Consider the following 27,502-nt stretch of genomic DNA (forward strand, 5'->3'; position numbering starts at 1 on the left):
GGCTCCCCAACTTGACAACCTCACCTAATCATATTTATTACTCGAGCTCCTCTTCTTTGTAAATCAGATGATGAGTCTTGTTCTAGACCTGAAACGTCCACAAATTAAAAATGAAACTGAGGAATATCTGAATTCATTGTCTCAAAAACCACACCACAAAAATCTGCAAACCAAAATTGTTTCGATTTCACATCTTCCTTATTTCTCACTAAAGAATTAATGAATCATTTTATTTATTAATTATTTCTAAATAAAGGTATTTAACCATTTTAAATACCTTTTTCCCTCTATAATAAATATAATAAAGTATTCCAAGTGATTAGATTTGAATTTGGTTAATAATATTTTATTATTCTCCATTTTCTATATTAACTACATACTTTACTATAAACAAGAGGATCTTTCATTCACTCTTCACCATGATCATAATCATCATGTCCTTTTTCTTGAGCTCCCATTTCGAGTTCTCCACTTTTGTTTGGGTTTTTCACATCTTGAGAGAGAGAATCAGTTTATGAAGCATCAAGGACATCAAAGGACCCATCCCACGAAGGGGGACTTATAGACCAATCTGTAGATCTCCTTCACGAGGTGTTATCAATAAAACATTTATTCATTTCAAATAGTCTTTCCAATTGGGTTATTATATTGGATACTTTATATTGCTGATTTCTTTTTTATATTGTATCTTGTTTTACTGCAAGTTTTCTATTAGTTTTACAGATCTAAGAGGAAAAACACCATCAACTTGTTGTTAGGGTCACTTTTCACCTAGTGACTTAAGTGATGTGTTTTTGGTACACCTTCCAAGAATTTTCACACTAGGAGTAATCATGTGTTCTCATTTAATGTTTGGGCATATTAATATGGATTAATTTCCAAGCTAGATGATTGAATACTCTTGACCGTACCCTTTCTCTCATACTTCACCTAGGATATTATCCTTTGCCCCTAGGCTAGTGTGACTTCCCTTGAGGCCGTTTTATTCCATTATTTAAAAAGGGAAAAGATATAATGCATTGATTGCTATAGCATTCCCAAGTTAATATATATTTATTATGTTCCATCTCTTCCTTATAATAAGACCCTATATCCTCCTCTCTGAGTCATGACCTAAACATTTTGTCCTAAGAGGTTGATGTAGCTGAAAGAATGATAAAATAATATGAAGCCACAAATGAAAGAAAATGAAAAATGAGAAAAATGTATGAGACATGTAATTAAACACATGGGAAAAAACCAATTATGAGCTCTAACCCCCTCATTATCTATCTCCCACTTCCAAATAATTTCATTTCTTTATCTAAATAAAGGAACCAATGAATGTTCCAACCGTGATGAGCGATAAACTACTATATATTTAATGGGAATTAGAAAATCATAAAGCAAGTTGGGTCAGCTAACCTATGAAACAAATAAAGACAATAATTAAAGTAAAAGGCACACCAAAGGGTTGGAAGAAGAAGGCCAAGGAAAGGGGTAACTCCTGCCTCAATTCTTTCTCCCCCTTATCATCAATATACTCAAGATGTTTGACTCTCTTTAGCTAGTTCCATATTCCTTGAAGTCTTTCCCATTCCATGACCACATTTATGATATGGATCTATGGATTGATGAGAATACCTAGGAAATGTACTTCCCCTTGGGGGATTAAAGAATCTAATAGGGATAAGTACATAATCATAACTAACATAAGTATGGTAACTTTCCTTAGTTGTATATTTACCTGCAACATGAGGGACTACATGATCCCAAAGTCCATCCAAGATCATCCTCTTTGCCTTGGCCATCTACCTTTGGAAAAACCTTAAGCTATCTAGATCTAATGGTTATGCAACACCTTTCTTCTCATAATCCTTTAGCCCAAACTCATCCAACAACAACATTATCCAAAAATTTCCAAACACCAAAATTTGTTGTGCCATCAAGTCTATCCTACTCTGTCAATCCTACTCCTACAAGTGTCATCTTTCAAACTTGAAAGTTGTGAGCTAATTCATTCTTATTCACTGATTTGGTACAATGTAGGAATTCCATGAAATTTTGGATATGCTAATATGAACAATCTGAAAGAAACTTTCCTTTCATATAAACACAAAATTTCTCAATGAAATTTGTAGCAGAAGAGACCAAAATAAGTGCACAGTTCAGACAAGATAACACAACAATTTTTCATAGGGAACCCAACTGGGAAAACCCTCTCTTACTTGAGAATTTTATTGAAGAAGAATGAGCAATATATCTCTTACAAGTAAACTTGCTTCAATAGAGAATACAATGACATCTCAGCCTTAGTCTAGGCTTGAAAAAACCTGCAAGATGCTAACCTTTCTTTCCTAAATATATGTGCACAAGAGGCTTGAATTCCTTGCACAACTTTGTATCCTATTAAATAGGGAAATTCCCTATTTCTATGGACACTTTTAAGGGATATTCTTCCTTCAACAATTCGTGCAAGAAAAACCCTTGGCTTCTTTCTCTCACAAGCTCACACAAAATTATGATACAAAGTGTGCCTTTGTTCCTTATTTTATAGCAATCGAAATGGATAAGTTTAGTGAGTTCTAATTAAGGAATGATTTTTTAATTGATTGAGTTAACTAAGTGAAAAATCACATCAAACTCATCTTGTCTTAAATCTAAGACTTGAAACTCAACCACTTGTCCTTTTCCTCAATCAACTTGCACTAGAAGACAAGTAACTCATCCTTCCACTTGAGCACATTAGTTAACTGCATCATAGCTAATCCTAATTTTTAGGAAATCAAGCATGCAAAAGAAAAAATTCTAATTTGACTCATGGAATTAAGGCACAAATCAAGGAATCAATTTCTCGCTACTATATTCAACAGTTGAGGCATGGGAGCTTGAGGTGTTGGTGTCGTATGGGATGGATAATGTGGCTACAAAAAATTATAGTAGGTGTTTTCCATTACACTAGTAGGTGGTAGAAATATTTTATGAAGTGGGGAAGTCTTTTGGAAGTAAAGTGGCAGAAGCATCATTTTCCAAAAAATCTAGAAAGTGAAGCGTCTACTATATATATTATATTTTTTTCATTTATATTCAAGAAAACATCCAAAATACCAAATTAGTTGTAGAATATATAGAGACATACATACTTGTACAAAAATCAAGATAGATGTGCCAACCATTGTACATGAATCATTAATTATTTAAGCATCAACCTTCTATAATATAGATTCTTCTCTCCTTGTCTAGCCTTTGACTCTACCTTAGTTGTTTAGGGATATTAGTCAACATTGCCCAATTTTGATCAAACTACCTAATCCAAGCCTTAAAATATGGTAGAAAAAGCTTAACATCATTGATTAGTGATTTTGAGTCTTAAATTTAATGAAAGGTAATGTTTTGCTAAGGCCATGACAAAGGAGTTATATATATATATATATATATATATATATATATATATATATATATATATATATATATATATATATATATATATATATATATATATATCATGGGGCCCTCACGGAACTTCTCATCTCCCTCTAAGTATGCTCACAATTCATGTGCATCCTCTCATGAAGCTACACATATCCACGACAGTTCCTTTTCTGGGTCCACAGATCGGGAATTCAAAATTGTGGATTGGGCCCATTCAGTTTTGAATTTCGAGGAAATGCCTCAAAATGACAGCACTGTGGATCTGATTTTCAAATTCGTAGTTCTACTGAAGGATCAACCATGATTTAATCCTTTGATCCTTGAGTGGGGGAAGTATCCTACAACATTGGGTGGGAATAGTACAAGCATGTTGAGGTACAAGATGATGTGGATGGGTATAGGCATATGAGGTGCTAGTGCCCCATTGTAAGGCATTGGTAGAAGGATTAAGAGGCAAGAAATTGGAGGAAGTATTGGTTCATCCCTAGGGTTGGCCATATTCCATTTATTCTAGTGGACATGAAGAAGGTTAATGTTATGCGATAGATTTAATCACGCTATGAACAACATGGGATGCCCCTGATGTTGAAGTGTCACTTAGGCATGAGAATGAGGCATCAGGGCTAATGGTGTAAAAATATCATGATTGGGGACATATTGAATCGTATTGCATGTTCGTCTAAATGGACTCTTCCTCAGTTCAGGGGAACTTCAAAGAAACATTTTTAGCAATGGGAGGAAGGAGAGATTTCAAGAACTTGTCCATGAAAAAGTGACCAATGACTCCTAGAGCTTTTAATAAGCTTCGTCGTCCATGACACTCTTGAATGTGATTAGTAATGTGAGTGGTAGTGGTTTGGGGACATGAGGTTAAGATCTCAATGCCCGTATCATGGTGAATAATTAACTGTAAGTAAGATAATATGGTTTTCATGGGGCTATTCAACTTATGATTTAATGGCAACACTTGCCAATGTGCATTGAAAGAGATGAAGATGTATTAAACCCTTGGTTATGGAGTTTGAAGAACACCAATTGTGTAAGGATTGATTGCGGTTAGTGGGCTCCTCTCTATGATTACCCTCAAACATGGTGATATCCAAGGGAAACCTAATTGGTATATGGGGCCACGTCAGATTGTGGAGGAGAAGAATCGTTTATGAGCTTGCTCAAAATAAGGAGGTTAATGCTAGCTATAAATGGGAGGAAAGGTTGAGTGATGTTTGTTCCAACAAGGGTTCCTACATTGGGGCCCATGTTAGGTCTGACATTTCCTTTGTTGTTAGCACCCACAATGGAGCTGACATTGTTGCTGGGGTTGACACCTTCCCTAATGGTAGTGGGCTGCGGTTAGGTTGAATTAGAGGAATATGAACTACTAGATGAATAAAAGGAGCAAGAGCCTGAAGGTGGGCTAGTGGGAAGGAATCTAACTTGCCGAGTAGGTGTGACTAATCGTTAGAGAGGAAATTGAAGGGTGTGGGCCTCTCAATTTTCATGATTGGTGCTTTATAAAATCTATGGCATTGTAATAGAGTGTGCATAATGAAACTGGGTTGAATCTAAGAGGCTAAAGGGACAAGGAAGTGAGTCAAATTAACTAATATCAGGGAGAAACTATGCGAATAGCTGGTGTAATATGGTTTTTTGTGTGATTTCTATGCTAATATAACTAAAGCAACCTTTTCCTATAAAAGCAAAAGACTCTAGCCTAATTGATCAACTACTCCTTAAACAAGCCCTAGAGCATGATTTAAAATGGCCTTCCAAACAACCAAGGTGTTGATTAATTAAGATTGATAAGGACGAGTGAAGGTGTCGAAGATGGTTATCCCAATGATCAAAAGGTGATGAAATCCTGCAGACGCACAAATGTCTATCCAAGTTGTGGCTACTTCCCATAATTGCCAACTATAGGTCACTTTTCCTAGAGTATTGGTCACTTAGGTTACTTTCATCTAGTGGGGATGAGTGAATCTCAACTTCTTGGTGTCAAATTTGGAACTTTGGAACAACTAGTATTTGTATTCTAAGCCTTAACCCCTTTATTTGTTTCTTTTGTGCACCTATTTTGTACCATTGGATGCTGAAGGATATGAAGCTCTTAGGGTCAACCTCTGTGTCTGGGTGTTTATTAACCAATGGGTGTTATTTATATGCCCATCCCACTAGCCATAAGCTAACTAATAGATCATTTTGGTTCCCAAGTGGGTTTAATCAATGTGTGTTAGATTAAGATTGGTTTTAAGGGCTAAGTTTTGGGTCATGAACCAAGTGTTAACTTAGTGGTGTGCACTTGTGTGCAAGTGAAATATGTTGCAATTAAAAATAAAAGTGATTTTCATTGAAATTAAAGGTAATTAATTATTTAAAAATAATAAATATAGTGTTGTAAATGAATAGTAACAACCATTCACCATTAATCAAAGAAATTGCCTATCCTATAAGGGTTTCATGCAAGAAAAAAGGAGGTAAAAAAGAGGGCAAAAAGGAGGAAGAAATGGGTAGTGAACAACCAACTTTTTGCAGAGATAACATCAAGAAAACAATGGTTATGGTTTGCATTAGAGGACATTTTAGCCTAAAAGTGCCCATGAAATTTTCACGTACATAATATGTAAGCCAATCAAAATACATTACATTTAAAAAGAGGTACATGTAAATATTTTGGAGGGAAAATAAAAAAATATTTTTTTTAATTGTATTTTTGACTTATCTCATTATAGGTTTACTCAAATTTCAAGTGTAGTTTTCATTCGACAAGTAACCACTATGCATACTTTTGAGAAGATCCACACTCATAAAAATTGAAGATACATTAAAAAAACATATACACTTGAAATTTAATTATCGATCCAACGAGTGTCTACACTTGAAATTTGAGTAAATATATAAGGAGATAAGACAAAAATACAATTAAAAAAAAATAGTTTTCTCCTTTCCCTCCAAAATTAATAACTATTATTTTATCATTTTCCTATTATTTTATTATTTTTCCTTAGGAGGCCACTTTTAGGCTAAAATTTCTTATAATGTTAATGGACGTCTAATAGACCTATCTCGAATGGGGATCCAATTTTAATTGAGGAGATCAATACTAGTCAAAAGAAGATGTTCTTAACTCATAAACTCTAAGGAAGAAGTAGTTGAACATATCTGAAAAATACAGTTACTGGGTTTCTACCAGTGTACAGCAACAAACTCCTTATACAGCCCCTAAAATCTGGCCTGATGGAGAAGTACAAGAATCCCCCTAGGGGGCTCTTTCTTTTTCTAGATATTTAAGAGCTAAAATGATCTACATTTTTAGTGGTCTTACTGTGAAGAGGAAGCTCTAAATCCTACAACAAACAGAGAGCAAACAAAAACAGAAAAAGTAAATAAATAAATATTTTTTTTGAAATTTTTGTTAAGGCAGATTTTGAACCTTTTAGTGTGTTGGGCATCAGAAAAAGAACAATAAAGTGTGTTGGGTGTCTGAGACTTTAGTTTTTCATGGTCTAATCCATATTTGTCACCTATTGCTTCTTTGAGACGTGTGACCTATAAAATATCTGACAAAGGCAAAAAAGTACCAGAAGATCTAAAAATGATAAAAAAATTAAAGCGATTGCTAATTTCTAAGTGCCAAATTCATATTTTAGTTTCTTGTAGCTATTTTATTCCCATCAAATATTTTTTTCTCAGCAAATTAATTTTTTGTTGTAAAATAAATTTTGATATAAAACAAAAACACTTTGGTACAGGGAAAATTTTAGGGGCTAATATTCGCAAATGGGCTAATTTTCCACGATTTTTCCAAAAAAATGATTTGCCAATTCCCATTTTTCCCTAAAAATGATTCACCCAAATTTTATAAAAAAAAATATTTTACCTAAAAAATCACCAAAAATTTATAGAGACTATATAATTTCTTTAGAAGTTTGAATATTTTAACTCAAATATCACCAAGAATTTTATAGTTTTCACATTATGGATTAGTAAGATTCTCTAAGCTTTCTAATCTTTAAGATAAATTTCCATCCTTAAAATTTTCCCTTCTTTGGTACTTTTAACTCAAAAATTGTGCAGCAAAATTATTCAGAAAATGAGTCGCAAAACAGCCACACAAAACACAATAAATATCCCCTCCAAATTTCTCTTCATTAAATTCTTCTAATAAAACATAAGGGTTACCTTACCAAGAAAATTAGTTGTGAGAAATATGAAAAATTACAACAACAAAAATAACCTTGAAATTTTATAAAATTTACCAGCAGCAACAACTTCCCTCTCTCACATTCCCTACACTTTAGAGATTTCTTGGCCCCTTTCCATGTGCAACAAACTACTGTCCCTGTGCCTTGGAAAATCGCTGTGAAAACCTTATGCAATAACTTTATTAGTCGTACCTTATATGTTCTTTCGTTTTTTCCAAATTATGGACAAACCTTCAAGTTCTGAATCTCCGCATCTCATGAATTCGATCAACAATCCAAAAGCTCTAAGTCTATTTATGGATAGTCTAATTCTTCAATTGTTGAATCCCATTCTTTTAGCAAATCCCGTATTAACAAGACTGGTGAACCTCTTTCTTTTTCATTACAGCCCTAATATATCATTTATGATAAGTGGTCTTTGTGGTTGGTTGGGCGGTCATATTCTATTAATTTTTTTTTATAAAATGGGTATCTTTCCGTATAGATCGTAATTCACTTATCGATAATACTTTATGAAGACGTTATATCAATCAAACCTTTAGTTTACTTATTCTTTGTTATTGTTCGTTCTATTTGGGTAGAGCCCCATTACCTTTTCTTAAGGGTAAAAATTATGAATACAACAATGGCCGCTCTGTGACTATGGCTAGAGATTTCCGCTCCGTGGCTATGGCTAGAAAAAACCGCTATGTGGCTATAGATCCACAAAAACTTCAAGAAATTATAAAATAAGAAAATTTCTTCCGGCAGCAACCATGGCCCATTATGTGATTTGATCATAATAGGGTTTATCAACGGATACGATATATTGGAAATAGCCCATTTACTCGCCTAGGTCCCATGAGGACTGAAGTCTCTCATTATTTTTTTGGCACATACTCAAGTGATGGAAAAAAAAGAATCTCTTTTACTTTTTTACCTAGTGTATTGGTCCTTTGGGAAAAGCTCGGTGAATATAGAGATTTTTTATATACTTCTTACTCATCTGAGGATCCTTATTATAGATGGAATCATACCATGAAAATAAAAATAGATTCTTTAGGGAATGAATTTTCGGATCGAGTGAAAGCTCTAAGCCATGGATCTCCCACTGCAAATGTTATAGAAAGGAGAATGAAATTCTCCAATTCTAAGGGGGATTATTTTACTAAAATGTATGATCCATTCCTTAATGGGGCATTCCGTGGAACAATAAACCAATTTGAGTCCCCCCAAATGCTGAACAATTCGATCATTTCAAATCTTTCGGATTTCATAGAGATATCTATGAAAGACCGTAAAGAGGGATTCCCGAATGATCCACTTGGGTATGGGTACCATATCTCTTATCTTTGGCAAGAATTGGAAAACGAAAGCTTTCCACTACCCTAGGAGCCCTTACCTATAGATACTGTTCGTTCGCTTGTCCCGATCACTATATCCTCTAATCCCGGAACTCAACCCAAATATGCTTTAAATAGATTGAAATTGAAAATGTTCTCTGATCTGATCCAGATCCCAGAAATCAATCCACCATATTGGTTGGCATTAGCCTTGAGATCATCCAATATAAATATCCCATGGCAAATAGCTTTATGTAATGGACCGATCTACACAAACTATTTAGTTTATGCTTACACCCGATTTGACCATCTTATAAAACCTTCGCCCGCAGGTATCATAAAAATGGAATTGATTCTTTATATGTTTAAGAAGGAATATCTTTTCGTTTACGAGAATTTGTGTTTCCTTTTCAAGTGTTTGGCGCAATATGAGTGGACAATACTATGAAATTCTCGTGGGACTATACCTCCGGATACGCGTGATTCAATGGAAAAGAAAGATTTTATTGCCCTTTACAGGGAAATAATATTAAATGAACCTCTCCAAATTAGAGAAATTCAGAAACATGTGCCTCGATGGTCATCTGGTTTGATGATAGGTGAATATGATGATGTAGACCAAGTTCTATTATCATCGAATAGGATTCTTTCAAGAAAGGTCAAAGATACAATGACCTTTGATATTGGGCAAAGATGAATAGGAGTAGTTCAAAACTCTTATTCTCCCGAGGCAGGTTATCATCGGAACTTAATCCAAGGATCCATACGTGCTAAAAGATAGAAAATTATGATATGGAAGAGTATACAACAGAATGTACATTCCCTTTTCTTTTTGAAAAGAAAAGAAATACCCGCTTATCCTAAAGATTATTATGACACATCCGATTCTCGTAGAGTGGATAAGGAACAAATCGAGGAAGAAGTTAGGGAAAAAATCTAGAGAGTTGAAGATCCATTATCCCAGCAGAAAATTGCTGAGTCCTTATGTTTAACGTGGCCAGAATTGCACTATTTCAGAGGTTTATTATTAATGGCTCAATCAAATATTAGAAAAAATATTATATTGCCATCACTTATTATAGCCAAAAATATGGGTCGTATTTTATTATTTCAAGTCTCCGAATTTTACAAAGATTGTGAAGAAATGAGGAGAAAAATGCATGTCATATGTGCTTTTGATGGTACTGAATTGTCTGAAACAACATTCCCAGACAAATGGGAAACACAAGGTATGCAGATAAACCTTCTATTTCCTTTTCGTTTGAAGCCTTGGCATAGATCCAAACCCCAATCTGCAAAAAGATTGCGTTGGAGTTATTTAACGACCTTTGGATTAGAAATTGACATACCTTTCGGTGATCCAAACTCAAAGGTAGGAATTTTTTCCAAATTTTTAAAACCCATCTTCAAAAAAGTGAAGAGACGATTGATGGGATCTACAGGAATAAGACGCGTTCCACGAGTTGGATATATAGGCAAGAGTGAACTTAATGACCGGATACAAAATAAATTACTAAGTGAGACTACCCCTATGGGTAGTGCAAATGATTCATCCGAAGTTAATGATCAATTTGGATATGAAACCGAAACAATTAATGTGAAAGATCAAGATGATTGGATGACCACAATGAAAGAGCGGATCGAATCTATCGTGATCATAAATAGCTCTCATATAACTAGAATGTCTCTGGTGGATTCAGAGATTCATACCGGATCGAAGGAAAGTTTTAACATATTGGGATCAACATTAAAAAAACGATTGGTTCAGATTCGGCGAATACCTGGTTTATTTCGAAATAAAAGTGTACAATTAATCCGAAAAAGGTTCTATTCAATGAATTTTTTTATCAAAATAATGGACCGAAGAATGGACCGAGATCTCTTACCAAGTATTATTAATTTAATTGCGTCAAATATCAAATTTTGGATTCAATCCGCTTGGATTCGATCCACGAGAAATATAACAACAATTTATGGACGAATATTCATTATCAATAAAGATATTTCAAGAATCAATAGAGGTAAAATTACCAACTACTATTCAATCAACGAAAAAATACAAGATTTTGAAATTCGTCCTGATCGAAACATGTTCTCAATGTCCCAAGCATATATATTTCACAAGATATGGCAGATAAGGGCATTAGATATACAAAGAATATTGGATCACGAAAAACCACAAGATCTGAAAGAGAATGACTAGAAACAATGGTTGAGATGTTTTGACCGGTACAATTAATCCCCACAGATATGGTCTAGGATAAACCCAAATAAATGTAGAAATATAGTAAATAAGCAATGTACGTGTTATGAAGAACAATTCGTTCCTTATGAACAACAAGAAGATTCTATATTTGCGACTGTGATGGAACCTTTTTTGGGACTAATTCAGAAAATGAACAAACATTACAGATACGATCTCTTATCATATAGTTATCTCAATTCTACAAAAGATTCGAATATTCTCAATTTGACAGATATTCCCAGACCACCAGTACAACCTGCTATACCAGATGAGCAGGATATTACCGATTGTGAAGGAATTCTCAAGGAAAAGTTTATTAATGATATTATCGAGGAGGATTGGAAGGGTACCGATTTCAATATCGTGAATGGTTCTTGTTCTACTGTTGATATTTACGATGCTATACGTTCTTGTGATTATGACCATACAACAAGTATTGACAGGAAAAAGAAAAAGACTGATCTTATTACGAATCAGCAGGGGATTGATAAGACGCGAAGAGAAAATGTTGGAATTATGGATTCTCCAAAAATCGAGAAGAGAATATCCCAATTAGATCTCAATTTCTGGTTATTCCCGGAACTTTCGAGAATAAAGAACATATATTATGAAACTAAATCGAAATTCATACCAGGAAATTCACTTTTACGGGAAGAACAAGAGGAGAGAAAGATAGAGGAAGAAGAACGGAAGGAAACAACAAATGTTCTAGAACAAATAATAGGTATTAGATCAAATGTTAAGAACAAACAAGTAGAAGATGGTCAAGTATAAGATCAACAAATTGATGGAAAGAAAAAAACTAATAAAGGTCGTTTTCAATGCAAAGTAGTAAACGTTCTAGGGAAAAAACGTTTCTTCTATCTGGAGGATATTTGTAGGGTTATGTCCGGAATGAAGGATCTGGGAACATATCTTCGGATCCAAGAGGGAAATATTAACCTAAGTCTAATGGCCTTTTGCATTGCTATTAAGAAGAATAGCAGTGCAAATAAAATATCGAAAGAACTTGCTCTTGAAAGGAATGTTTAAGGAAAGGTACACAATGACAATGAAATAAGGGAAGATAAAAAAATAATGGCCTTCCAATCATATCGTTTATCAAGCATAGTGGATGACCAATTCCTGATGTATAAAATCGTAAGTATTTCATTGAAGTTTAAAAAAAGAGCCGGGGAATGGATAGATGGAGATTTTTATGATGGATCTGTGCAACGAGGGAAAATTCTGGGGGGTGAAAAAAGATTTTTAGTTCCCTCAATTTAGAAGATATTTTGCTTCCAAAACATCGTAGAGAATTTCGAATCTTGAATCAGTTTGATCTGGAGAACGATCATGTAGGATTTTCTAATGGAAAAGACACACAAAATTATGAAGAACTCATGGGAAGAGACCAACATCTTAGCATAGATACAACACAAATAATTAAACGTTTTCTTTGGCCTAGTTATCGATTAGAGGATATTATTTGCATACAAGTGTATGATGAACTCATACAAGTCTACTGGAATCCCTCTAAATGATTGTTTCTTCACCCTCTTCTTTAGTCTCCTTTTATAATCTCAAATTGAGTAAAATCCCTAATCCTCAATCTCCAAAGTGATAGATGGCTAGGATTAAATGCTAATCCACTTAGATCAATGTCTGAGATTAGATTTAAGTCACATAAATTTTCTCAATTAACCAACATTAGTCAAATAAATTAATTAATGTTCTCTTCCTAAGTTAGACTTAGAAAATAAATCATATTAGTTGTTCCTCTCAAACAACCACCTAAAGTGGACTTCTCCTCCTACATGCAAGACACTAAACTATGCCGAAGACCTTCCAAAGATATAAAATAAACAATAATGATTGGAGGAAGAATGTTAGACATCCTTACAGATCACAACCTAGGACGTGAAGTATTCAAGTACCCATTGGAGTTGCTAGTTTGTTGGTGTCTTTCTATAGCAAGGGTTAGCACAAAGATATACACTAGAGTCATAAATAGTCAAACAATAAAATGGTTAGAGAAAGAGATTCTAAGCCCTAAATATGGATACACATTCATATAAAATTATAAGAAATATGAATACAAAGAAAAAAAAAATGTAACACATAATATACAGCAATACCAATATGCCCATGGAAGCTTTTTCATTAATTTGTTGACACCTGTGAATAGACCTTATAGCTATACTTGGTGGGCCTCCTTCTTAGGGTGGAGTCTAAGCAGACGAGGCATGGCCAACCATAATATGCCTAGGACACCACAATAAAAAACATCACTTGGCCTATAAGGTTTTCACTTGCATTATCTAGGCTTACAATGGTGTTGCCAAATAAAAAATGCATATAGGTACCCTTGCTCAAATCTCGACTAACAAGTGTTATGTGGGAGCATGTTTTATTAGAATTTTAAGATTTGACTTTTGTTTGAAAAGAAGAAAAATAGGATAGGGAAATCTAAGGCATGGAGGAAGTGACTTTGAAAAAATTATATAGTTGCCAATGATATATTTACTCCCTTCATCAAGGTGGTTTCAACTTTCTTCTAGTTATAATTTTAGGAAGGTCTCCATCCTTTTGCACATATTTTAAAGTGTAATTTGACAAAATTTATTCAATAATTATCTCTTGATCCCAAACTTTGATAGTGAACATAAATTTTGTATGAAATCCTATTAATTGTTGACAAGTTTGGACTAATAGGCTGCTTGGGACTTTTATATATTTAACTATGACGTTTTCGGTGATTTTAGGATAGAGTATTCTCAAGTGGTTTGGAAGTATTCAAACTTCATAGTGATGTCATATAGACTCAATATTTATTTCTTTCCTATTGTTAATTGAAAATGTAAAGTTTTAGGAGATGGAGAAAACCATCATAAGCTTTGAAGCAATGTTATTAGTTTGTTTGGGATCACATCTTGACTTGTTTTCCTCCTAGCTTTACAAGGTTTGGTAGATTTGAGAGAGAATGATTTTGTTCTGTTATTACATAAAATCACTAGTGATTCTAATGGCATAACTCATCCTTAATTATGAGGGTAAACGTTTTCTCTCTAGGATTAATATAAACCTATGTTAGTTTAATTTGCATATGACATATATGGTTTGTAGATGCTTGTCTACAAAATTGTGTTAAAGCGTGGTATGTTTCTTTATTTCCTTCTAAGTTCACAATAATGTTTATATGATTGTAGGCTCGTGGACACCCTATATTTAAGTGTGTCAGTAATATTAATGAGAATCCAACTGTTGCAATGGGACAAGAGGTATGTATGTATGCTTTTATTTGAGGACACATTTATTTTGTATGTTTCGCATTACATGCCACACTCACCTAGTTATGTGGTCTATTTCATAGTTAGCAAAAGATATGTGAGAGATATGGGAAACCAGTGATAGTCCTTTTGTTCATAAGATTCAAGAGTAAGTGTAGTTTGTTCTGAGATGTTGTGTTATTTACTTTATATGCTTTGTTATATATATCTACACACACACACACAAACACACACACACACACACACACACACACACACACACACAGATATATATATATATATATATATATATATATATATATATATATATATATATATCATTTTGAGGTCCATGGGTCATAAGATATCTATTTAGATTTTACAACCATTTGGGTTTTATAAATTCAATTTGACTGCGACCATTTTTGGTGAAAGTGACACAACGATTTCATATAATGGAATACATCGTCATCACCCATAAAATGTTTGTGCTAATAATGGTTTAGTTTGTTTTAGACGTGTTATAGAAATTAGTTATTTGTTTTACAACAATATTGTGATATGATGTTTAAATTTAAGGTTCTTGTGTAGGCTCTTCTCATTTCCATATTTCATATCAGATGTGCAGGACATTGTTAATCCCACCCTTCAGGCCTACCTTAAGGTAAGTGCTAGTAGAGGGAATTTCAGATGCAGCTAACACTTTATATCATGTATGGATCTTGTGATATCCCCAAGGCAATCAAGTTTCAACTATATGTTTTTCATTCAATGTGTAGGGTGATTTGGAAGCACTAAAGAAAAAGTATATATTTGAAGTTATTTGAAATCCAAGGATTTTTATTTGACAACAGGGTACTTCTAATTTCCTACTAGCTTTTTTTTAATGGTTGAGAAAGTGTTGTATGTTTTGGTTGAAATAGTAACATTTCTAGGTTTAATTGTTGGTTCATTGTATTTGGGTGCTTCAGCTGATCAGAAACGGGCTCTTTGTCTGTGCCATTTTAGTATTTTGGATATGCGAAATTATAATTGTAAAGGTAGAAATATTTTAAGGAAATCATATTATATGTTAAAAATATTCATTAGGATATCCTTTTTCTGATAATTTTAGGTGAATACAATCATTTGTAGAGATAAGATTATATAATCTTATTAATGTCCAAAAAAAAAGTTAATGATATTAAAAGAGTAAATCTAATGTAGTTACAAAATGGTAGTGATAAAACAACCCTTGAATTAAAATCTGAATCAGAGAAAGATAAGGTACAAAATTGTAGTGAAAAAACAATGTTTGGATCAAGATCTGAAGTAGGGAAATATAAAAAACTAAGTGTCTAACTAAAATTTGTATGTCTAGCTAAGAGAGGATGTAAAATGAGGTGAGACTACAAGAAAAATGCTATAAATTGAAAGATTTTGGTGTTAAACAAGAGGATGCCAAGTCTTATTAGAGCTAACACTAATTGTAGAGGATGAGTGAGGGGTCCCCAATATAGGTTCCCCATCATAATCACAATAATTGGGAAAGGGCCAATGCACAAGTGGATGATATCCTCTGGGATTGGTTGGGGCAAGAAGGTTTATTTGCATGAGCTTGGTAAGAGCTATGAGCTTGGGAAGAGCTAAGAGTGAGGAAGTTGTGGGGAAGGAACTTTGGATGGAAGTTTGGTTGTTTGAATAGATATTAAGAATAATGTGTTGGGTGGGGGGACAAACTCTATGGGCCTGAATTTTGTTTGGTGGTATACACCCTATGCCTTGGATTGATGGCTCTTCATGGGTTGTGAGCAGGACACTTACCTCTAGATGGGCAGGATCAAGTGGAAACTTGAGGTTTGGTCAAACAGTTTAATTTTTCCTTGTTTCTTGTTGCATTGATCAGAGGATACAACTGGGAAGTATGAGGTAGTCCTCCTGAAGGCATATGATTGGGATGTGACACATAAAATCTAATATATATGCTTGGATGTCTCTCTCATGAAGAGGCTAAGGTATCTTTGGTCAATGTAGTGGAACAAAGCTGAAAGGGAGTTCCTTGAGTCTTGAAATATGTAGCAGTATCCTTGTTTTTTGTATAGTAGATGAGGCGTTGGAAAATAAGGCGCTCCTTTGCATTCAATGCATGTATGTGTTAGAATAAAAAATGAATTTATTAGTAATAATATAATATTTTTCCCTTCCACATATGCCATATCTCTTTACAAATTTATAACATCCCTATGTTGTTAAGATGTTTTAACACCTAGACCCAAAATTCAACATTTAAATATGTTGTATTAGTCATATCTTACACGTCATTAATGTAAAGTGATAGTAAAAGTCACCGAACTTGAATTATGTGATTCATTTTGGATGAAAAATTGAAATTGAGTTGGTATTGGTGAAAATTTATAAGTCAACTTGAAAATGACTTGAGGTATCAAAAAATACAAAAAAAAGATTCCAAGAAAACTATATACTTTTAAGAAATTATATATATCATATGTAATGAATTTAGTTTAGAAATGAGAAATTAGTCCAAATACAATGTAAAAATAATTTATCCAAGTATATTATCTGATTATAATCATTTATCATTCCTCAAGATCCAAATCTCTATGGACTGTGGTAGAAATTATGATATAGGAACTATTACCCACCAAAATGGGTAACCCCAAAGGAAGCCCTAAACATTGCTTGATGTTGATATGCGAGTTCCTCCACCATCTACACTAGTCATTACACCTCTTACCATCCAACACTCCTCTTGGATTAAGGTGGGCTACCACTCAACATATACTTTGATAAGTTTGCAATTGAATGCTTTTACTTAATGTTTTGGGCATTCACTATGGATAAAGGGTTGATATTAATGATCGATCTATCTTGAATGTAAAATTGTTCTCTCACCTTACTAGGGGGGTTAATATTTATCCCTAGTCCCATGGGACCTCCCCCAAGGCCTTAGGGTTATAGGAGGGGCACTACCTAGTATACCTAGATTAAAATGGTGTGTTCATTCTCCATTTAACATACTTAACACTTTCCATATGACTATATTATTCTTTGCTACCATCTCCACTTTAAAGGTTAAATTGTCATTGGTTCATTATGATTTAACACCCTCTTATCCACATCCTTTAGTAGAAAGCATAATATGGAAAAAATGAAAGAAAAATAAAAGTAAAAATGCAAAAGATTTTCAAGACGTAAGTTAGCACATGGGAAAAATCCCAGCATGATCTCAACTCTCCTCATTAACCATCACCTAGTTCCTGAGCACTTTATGCTTCATGTCATAAAAAGAACCCTTACATGTCCCAACCTTGATAAGAAATAAACTACCTCAACCTAAAGGGTAAATTAAATGTTATATTGTAAATAGCAAGTTTTGATCATTGATCTATGCACCAAAATACAAAGCATTATAAAAAAGAAGTAAAAGAAGCACCGAGTAGGGGCGGAGGGGAGCATACAGAGTAGGGTAACTCATGCATCCATGATTTCTCCCTCCATTACATCCATACACCACGGATGTGGACTCCCATTAGCTCATCTCTTGACCATGGTGTTTGGCCATGAAGTGTTTCCCTTCCATTGCCACCTATTTACACCAACACCTAAAGATTGAAGGGTTAAATTTGGAAATGCCAGCCCCCCTTTGGGGCTAGAAGCACCTAATTAGGATGACTACTTAGTGTAACAACCCTGGTTAAAGCTCCATGTAAAAATATATGATACCACGATTTATGGGACACTTATTCCAAGCCGAATGTTTGGAAAAACATCATAGTGTGGGTGTTCATTTGGTTTAGTATGGGTAAGGAAATTGGAAAAGGAAATGGCAAAGACCTTGGAAAGGAAAAATGATACATTTTGCACATTTATTTATGTAAATAATGGAAATTAGGAGAAAAGGAAGGTGAAATGTAACCTATTGCATGTGAGGAGGAAACTGAAGGAAAATAATGGAAAATGAAGAAAATAGAGGCCTGATTGATAAATAGGCTTCTAGGGATCACTTTGTAAGATTTTTCCAGTTTAGCTTTGGATCTCTCTCATTATTCTCCCTCTCTCTCTCACTCTTGGACACAAATTTTTCTTGAAGTACTTTGGCATTGGATGAAGCAAGGCAAAGAAGGCAAGAGGAAGGAAGGAGCAAGGAAGGAAGAGAGGGATCAAGCATATACAGTGGGATTCTTTGCAGGTATTGATGTGCATGTGTTTTTTCCTTGCTAGATTTGGAATGCATCGTATTGAATGTGGTTATTTTTCTATTATGGAATGTATTTTTCCAGGTCTAACAATGTTCCTAGCCTAGCCTTTCCATTTTTGGATAACCATGGTGTGACGAGGTTCTCATGTTTTTTTTGAGATGGATTGTCGGATGGATTCAAAGCTGAGTGAGGTGGGTCTCGAAATGACATAACACATGGCCTAGTGGTCCCTGAACTAGACTATGGATAATGGTAGAGCCATTGGCCTAGTAACCCTTAAGACAGACTATGCGTGCGGTAAATATAGGATTGTGTGCCTCGGTGGGCCTAGGAATCATTTCTAGATTATGGCGAGATATATGGTAAAGACTGGAGAGTGGGTATCGATTTAGGGCCTAGTTATCGAGTGTGGATTATGGTAAAGCTTGAGAGACTAGGATATAAGAAAATTCCTCAAGGTGTAGGTGGATAAATCTGGTGGATTCCATGCTTCTTTGGCCTAGTGATCTAGTCGAGATCATGGTAAATCATGTTATTACATGTTTATTGTGTTGGCCTGTGATCTAGGACGGATTATGGTAAAGCCTAGCTTCTATTGATGAGGGTGAGGTGGTTTATCCTCGTGATGCCCCGGTTGGTTCTTTTGGTTTGATTCCCACATTCATGTTTGGAATATGGAATAGGGGTGAATGGCTAAAGAGAGATTTGGCTCAGCCATTCTATGGTTTGGTGGAATGTGGTAGTCCCATCCTAAGTTTGGATTTTTCATCATCAATATGAGTTTATTTCTCCTTGTATTTCTATGAGTATTATATTGGTTTATATGTGGATCATATGGCTATGATTTCCTTGGTATTTTTGTTGCTATTATGCTAGTTATGTATATGTTTTATAACCATGGCTATGTATGGCTCTCATCATGTTTTTACTTGTAAATGAATGAAAAATGTATCTATGACCTAATAGATGATAATGTAGCAAATGATATAAGGTAACAATGATTCTTACCGATTCTCAGATAAATATGAGATTCATATGCTTAAATATGTTGTTTACACTTGTAGATTACATATTCCTGATATGTTTAACAAAATTCTTATCATGGCTAATAGGGGTCTGGTTAAGGGCTTGTTCAAGTATTTTCATTTACATAATTGTTTCCTTGTTATATTTCTGTTTTGAAGGTTTCATTCAATTTTGGGCAGTGAATTGGGCTTTGGGTCTAAAAAATTGGCTCAAATCCCGAGGACGTTGGCACATCACTGAGAAAAATAGTCCCTGGACACTGGCATGCCTTTTCATGAGAGCATCCAAAGCCTCCAATTTGCTATCAGATCCATATCATGGGAGTGTCTCGGGGTCAAGTGGTCTAAAACCTCGGTGGGACCCAAGGGCTAGCTACTTGAGTGGTTGGGATGGTTCTTGGGAGTCTTGTAGCTGATGTGGAAGGTCTATATGTTGTATTTCCATTGGTTCCAATTCCTTAACGTCACATAGGAGGTTGAATCCAATCATGTTAGTCTCTCATCACATGTTTACCCTGGTTGGTCAGTTACTCGTGTAGATGTGGGAGGAGGGTGTTACAGAGTGATATCAGAGCATGGTTCACCTCTGAGACTAGATGGGCGGTGTGTTGGTCATGCATTCATGTAGGTTACATATGTGCTACTTATGCTTGTATTCCATGTGCATGTTTCATTTACATGGTGTTGATCATGGTTGTAGTGATGTTGCCATGTGAAGGTGCGGGGCATCGTTGTGGGGTGTGTCATCATGAATGTATGGTTGTATATGCATTTGTTATGGATGTATGGTAGGTCAAACATGCATTGTGAGGTCATTGTATGCAATTAGGTCATCATGATGTTGTTGGTTGTTATGATACTGATTTATTGGTTGAGATAGAGCAGGGGATGCATATCATTAAAGTGAAGTTGCAGCATTGGACCTCGAGGCAAGAGCATGTCATCATACAGGTTTGTATGTTGGGCATGCAGGTATGTAGGTTGAGGATTGTTATATGAATTATGGTTATGTGTATGTCTTTCATTATATTGATGATATGGTTACATACATGATATATGCTAGTTGATTAGAGTAGTCATATGGACATGTGCCAGATAGTCATGAGTGGTAGTAACCCGTGGTTGTATGCATTGCTATTGTTGTTTTATATTAGATAACTTGATGATTATGTTATATGTTGTTGATGACTATGTTATAGGTTAACTTGTTGTTATTATATGATAGTTAGCATGATGATTAGGTTATATGTTGTTGATGAGAATGATATATTACTTGTTGTTGTTATATACTAGTAACTTGATTATTAGGGTTATTACATTAAGATCTTGATGTTATATGTATCATGCTAAATTGGATTGGCCTATGCAAATTGTTAGAGGTATGACATTCAGGTATGAGTCAAATTATTTGTGACATTGTGTTGTACTAATCTAGACTAATCGTACATATGTGATTGCTCTGCATAAATGACAAACATTTATGAGTTTAGGATGTGAACATGTTAGCTAGTGACTATTATGGATATCATGACCTTATTTATTTTTGAGTTGATATTTCGTGAAGTTATATCATGCTAATTTGGATTGATTGTGCAAACAAGATAGCCTCCCTTGAGATACATTAAGGTATGAGCTTGCTTATGTCATCTACTTTGTGCTTGAATGTTTGATTATGTCATTTAATTGGTGTTTGAGTGTTGGTGTCTATTATGTCACCTATTTGTTGTCTGAATGTTTGATTACTTGCATGATATGAGTATGTTTTTCTAAGATTTCATGAATGAACAATCTTGTTTTAAGATTATTGTACTAACACATAAGTGTTGAGATAGCTGACATGTACTTGAGTGTAATAGGTGACAGTTATAGTATTATGTCTAATGACTATGAGTTGACTATGAATTATGACATGATTTCTAAGTTGACTATGAATTATGACAAGATTTCTAGTCTTGGTAAAGGTTGATTTCAAATTGATAGATATGATTGTCTTGATATCTAGAACATGTGTTTGACATGTGTAAATAGTGCATTAAACATGCTTAGTATTAGCATGAGAAGGTAATAATTAATTTGTTTATACAACTAATAGTTGGGTGATGTGACAGTGCATAGTAAGACTCAATTGTAGCAAGGAAAAGGTAATAGAAAGAAATTGGGTGGAAATTCCTTTGGTTATGTTTGGAAACCACAATTCCAAATGAATGAGTGCTTTGCATACATGAAGACTTCTTAACCTTGATTTTGTCTGACATTGTGTGGATATTTTCTATAGTTATGAACATGTATTTGACAGGTACATCAACTAGTTTCTAGTTATAGCTAGATATGTCAAAGGATTGGAGTCCCTTGATAGATGGTGTGGATGTGTTCAGTTGCAAGCAATGTGCTTGGCACAACAAGGTAAGATAACTAGTTTATCGATATATTTGTTTATACATTGATAGTTATGTGTTTATGGAAGTATAATATGGGGAATTGCATGGCAAGAGACTACCATGAAATTTTGAATAAGGCTTAGGTTGAGATTTCCTTTGGAAGCATCGAGAACCATGGGATTGAGTCATGGTGTTTGTTGCTAGTCTTGTGATTTCGGTGTTTTGTGATTTTCTTGTGCTTGATTTTTTGTTATTTTTGTGTCTTGTTCATGGCCATGCCACTTTGTTTGCGGTGTCATGTTGTTATTGGTTTTCAGGGTTTTCTTCTTGTTTGTTTCTTCTGATTGCCTTTTAAGTTTTGAGCCTTGGGAATTGGTTGGGAAAGAGGAAAGTTAGTGGAGCTCGGAGAAAGCTAAATGAAATCCAACAGGTAATCTAAGACTCAAATGAAGTTGGTGCATGTATAAGGCAAGTTGAAAGCAAGTGTATGACATATAGTTGGGCTGTTTAGGTCGATTGTTTTAAATGGATGATGGCATGACAATCATTGGAAAGGTAATCAAGAAAGGTAAGGTGAATGTATTTGAGACATCATATGCCTTGACTATGTTGGGAACTATTGTTCTCGATGTTCCTCATGTGTTGCATGCTTAAAGGGAGTTCTCTTAACCTTGACCTTATGATATATGGTAATTATGTTGTGATCATGATTATGTTGATGTCTATATATGTATACATGTATGTATGTATGTATGTCATATCTGAGAAGGTCAACATGGATCATGGTTGTTTAATGCTAATGTTTATATGTATATATGCAGGTATGTATGTCATTTTCTGACAGGATCATGATTGTTTTATTCTAAAGCTTATGTATATGTATCTATGTATCTATTTCACTATCTGACATGGTTGTCAAGGATCATTCTTGTTGAGGAATGATTGCTTATCCAGGTGAATGACATGATGAGGTTCCTTGTTCATGAGGAATCAAGTGGGAAGAGTAGTCCTGACAAATCTATGAGGTCAGTTTCATGTGGATATGAATTGATATTATGTTATTATAGTGTGTTTATGTTATGGACGAGCTATATCAAGGGATACATCAGCGAAATAAAATAATTGAGATCTGAGGTATGTTGAGACAAGCATGGATAAGACACTGGAAGAAAAGTTGCTTGGTAGAGACAGTGTGGTTTTGGATTTGCATTACTATTGTTGTGCATATGATGTATATGTTGTACATGTTGCATCTCTGATGCTGTGCGCATGCGATGTTGTGTATATATATATATATATATATATATATATATATATATATATATATATATGTAGTGTGTGTATATGTTGTTTATGCAATTTTATGTACATGGTAGTATAAATAGTGTTGTGTGAATATTTCATATGCAATGTTCGGTATAGATGGTGTTATGTATATGGATATGCGGTGTTATGTACATATTGTACTATGTGCATGATGGATATACAATGTTGTGTGCATATGGTCTTGTGCGCATGTTGTATATGTAGTGTTGTGTACATATGATTCTATGTACATGTTGTATATGCAGTGCTATGTACATATGGTGTTGTACAAGTGGTACTGTGTACATATGGTATTGCATGTATTATTGTACATGTGGTGCTGTGTGCATGTAGTGCTGTGTACATGTTATACAAGTGGTGTTGTGTGTAGGTGGTCTTATGTACATGCCGTGCATGTGATGTTATGTACATGTGGTGCCATGCACATGTCGCGCATGTGGTATTGTGTACATGTTGTGCAGGTGGTGCAGTGTACATGTGGCATTGTGAAGGTGGTGCAGTGCACATGTGGCATTGTGCAAGTGGTGTCATGTACATGTGATGTTGTGCACATGTTGTGCAAGTGGTGCTTTGTACATATCATACTAAGTACATGTTGTACATATGGTACTAGTGTACATGTGGTATTGTGTGCATGTCATACATGTTGTGTTGCGGGTATGTGCTACTATGTATGTGCATTGTGTAGTCATGGTACCATGACATGTGTATTTGTTATGTTGTACTCTGTGTACGTATATCTATTATGTGGGGTAGTACATTGGGTGTAGGTATATGCATTGTATTGTACGTCGAGTGTAGGTGTATGTATTGTGTGGTGGTGTATACCGGGTGTAGGTGCGTGTATTTTGATGTGTTGTAGACTGGGTGTAGTTGTATGTGTGGTGTGTCAAGTGTTGGTGCATGTATTGCAGGGTGTTGTATGTCATGTGTGGTTGTATGTGTGTGATGCACACTATGTGTATGTGTAAATAGTTGAGGAAGAAGCACTAGGTGTTTGTCAGGTCTGGAAACTGATCTGAAGTGTGTACGGAATAAGGACAAAGGTAGAAGGTAAGGATTGATTAAAGGATAAGTATCAATATTTTATTTCAGTTTTATTATGCATGTGATTTATTATTCTAATCTAGGATGATTGCATGTGAGTTATGACTATGGTTTATGATGATTGCATGTGATTCATGATTTTGATCCATGATGGTTGCATAACATGTTGATTTGGTCAAAGATGCTAGTTTGACTTGTTGTGACAAGAAGTAAACAATATTGAAAGTGTACCTTATTGATGAGTTACCAATGAGGTATGATTTGAAGGTATTTCAATTTATTTTAAATCTAATGAAAGTTATGTGTTTGATACAGGAAACACATAAATGTTTGGTTGGGTGGTTGAAACTGGCTACAAGTATTAGCAATAACAACAAAGGAATTGGAGCATGGAGTAGTATGCTAGTAAAGCACTTTTGGAGTAGGGCCATTGTGGGACACTAGTACCCAATAGTGTCCATTGATTTCCACGAGCATGTTATGACCGATATGATGGTTTTGAGGCAGTTATATGCCTTGGTTGTTTCACCTTCTAATTCAAGGAAGCCTTGTCAAGGGATGGATCCCCTAGGATAGGGGATGACAAGGAACTTCTTAGGTCAATGACTGCACGGAAGGGGTGACCAGATTTCTCGAGGGACTTTGTAGTAGAGAAGGGAAGGTCAGGGATATATTTGTTTTGGTCATTAGCATTGACAGATGGAATCAAATTCACATTGGGAGTGTGCCCTGGAACAACGAGTCGGTAATTGTGCACTGAGAGGAAAAGTAACACAGGATTATAGCACTGGAAAGTGGATGCAACGTTGAATTTGGCAGTGGATTCTAGACTTCTTGGGAAGGAAGTGAATTCTCACATTACTTTTGAGGGTGTAGGTGTGAGCCTCTAGATTCCCTTGTTGCTTATGCAGGCATCATATCCATTTATTTGCTGGTTGAGAAAATGTGCATATGTGTATATGTGTGTATTATTATAAATACTGTATCGAGATTGATTTATAAAGCTCCATAGAAAGTATTATTATTTTATGGGTGAAGCAAATGTGTATGTGTGTATATGTGGTTATTATTGTAAATAACATAATGAGTTATTTTTTAAAGCTCTAGTAAAGGGTGTGATTGTCATGTTTCAACATTGGCCATTATAAATACTAGAACGAGTTGTGTTATAAAGCTCCATGGGAAATATGTTTTGTTTTTACTGTCTTGTTGGTTATAGGTGTCATTGAACACCAAGGATGATGCTTCCCCAAGGGGGAGAGTTCTATAACAACCCTGGTTAAAACTCCATGTAAAATTATATAAGACCACAATTGATGGGACAGATATTCCAAGCCAAATGTTGGGAAAAACATCCTAGTGTGGGTGTTCATTTGGTTTATTATGGCTAAGGAAATTGGCAAGGGAAATGGCGAAGACCTTGGAAATGAAAAATGAAATTTTTGGCACATTTAGTTATGAAAATTATGGAAATTGGGAGAAAAGGAAGGTGAAAGGTCACAGGTTGCATGTGAGGAGGAAAATGAAGGAAAATAATGGAAAATGAAGAAAATAGAGGCCTAATTGATAAAAAGGCTTCTGAGGATTAGTTTGTAACCTTTTTTTAGTTTCGTTTTGGGGCTCTCTCATTATTATCCCTCTCTCTCACTCTTGGACACAACATTTTCTAAGAGCACTTTGGAAGTGGATCAAGAAAGGAAAAGAAAGCAAGATGAAGGAAGGAGCAAGAAAGGAAGATCAGGATCAAGCAGCTACAATAGCATTCTTTGCAGGTATCGATTTGCATGTGTGTTTTCCTTGCTATATTTGGCATGCATGGTATCGCATGTGATTCTTTTACTTTTATGGCATGGGCTTTTCCAAGTGTGACAGTGTTTTCATCCTAGCCTTTCCATTTTTGGATAGCCATGGTGTGATGGGGTTCTCATGTTTTAGTTGAGTTAGAGTATGAGATGGATTCGAAGGTTAGTGAGGTGGATCTATGAATGATAGAACACATGGCATAGTGGTCCCTAAACCAGACTGTGGATCATGGTAAATCCATTGGCCTAGTAACCCCTGAGCTAGACTTTGGGTTACGATATATCCAAGATTCTGTGCCTCCGTGGGCGTAGGAATCCTTGCCATTAAATGGCGGGATATACAATAAAGCTAAGAGGCAAATTTCTCTCCTTTGGGCCTGGTAATCTTGGGTTGGGATATGTGGTAAATATTGGAGAGTGGATCTCGTCTGAGGGCCTAGTGATCCGATGTGGATTGCAATAAAGCCTGAGAGACTAGGAGATAGGGAAATTCCTCACAGTGTAGGTGGATAAATATAGTGGCTTCCATGCTTGTTTGGACTAGTGATCTAGTGGAGATCATGGAAAATCTTGTTATTACATGTTTATTGTGTTGGCCTAGTGATCCATGGTGGATTACGGTAAAGCCTTATTTCTATTGATGAGGGTGAGGTGGTTTAGCCTCGTTATGCCCTCGTTGGTTATTTTGGTTTGAGTCCTACATTTATGCATGGTGTAGAAAAGCTTGTAGATTCACAAGCTCATGTAATATACTAAAACAAGAGACAAGAATCTACTTCTACTCTTTACAACGGAAGCCCTAAACATCAAGCAAAAAATAATCAATAGAGGAAGAGAATACAAGGCACATAATAGAATAAATATTTGGGGAAAGCCACAACTCAAAACCACACTATTTTTTTTGTATTAATCTGGAAAATCAAGATGAAATTACAGTGCTTTTTCTCTCTAGAACAATCCCATCACTCAGCAAATTCAATCTCCAACGCATAAGCAAGCTCAAGGCCAAATCTTAGCCTCTTCACAAGCTCTCCAAGTCTCTATTCCAATGTGTAATTACTATGAAGGATAACTTGTATTTAAAGGGAAATAAATCCTCTAAAAATAGAGCAATCCCTCAAGGATTAGTTCCTAAATGCATGCACTATCAGTGCAACTCAAAAAAATCTAAAACAATTAGTACATTGTCCCTGCACTCTAATCTCAATTGGGTCTTTCTGAGAATCAACATGCATGAGTTTCTGATGGTGGAATATTTAGTTAACTAGAGTAGCACTAATTAGGTCACCAATGTCCCAAC

This window comes from Pinus tabuliformis, chromosome 7 (assembly GCF_031772625.1).
Source record: "Pinus tabuliformis cultivar Carrire ecotype Pingquan chromosome 7, CPIR1, whole genome shotgun sequence".
NCBI lineage: Eukaryota > Viridiplantae > Streptophyta > Pinopsida > Pinales > Pinaceae > Pinus > Pinus tabuliformis.